The 214-nt window shown below is 36.4% G+C and overlaps 1 protein-coding gene across 1 annotated transcript in view; it reads right to left on the reverse strand.

Moving 5' to 3' along the window:
• Nucleotides 1-214, reverse strand: part of tbc1d22a (TBC1 domain family, member 22a) — a 98,806-nt gene that overhangs the window by 67,064 nt on the left and 31,528 nt on the right. The window lies entirely within an intron of this gene.

Here is a 214-nt window from a genome sequence, read left to right on the forward strand (position 1 = left end):
TGCTGATCCCACTGGGAATCAACAACCCTCTATGTAACCCTTTTACACTTAATGCATCTTTCAGCATCATACAGTCCACTGTTTTGATTTGATATGGTTGAGTTCCAACTACCCCATATAAAAATGTAGGTAGCTACTGCCCTGTCACAAGATCACACACGTTAACAGAACAAAATAAGAGACAATATGCAAAGGTCAAAAAAAAAAAAAAAAA

This window comes from Morone saxatilis, unplaced genomic scaffold (genome assembly GCF_004916995.1).
Source record: "Morone saxatilis isolate NCDOM2014 unplaced genomic scaffold, NCSU_SB_2.0 Contig10, whole genome shotgun sequence".
NCBI lineage: Eukaryota > Metazoa > Chordata > Actinopteri > Moronidae > Morone > Morone saxatilis.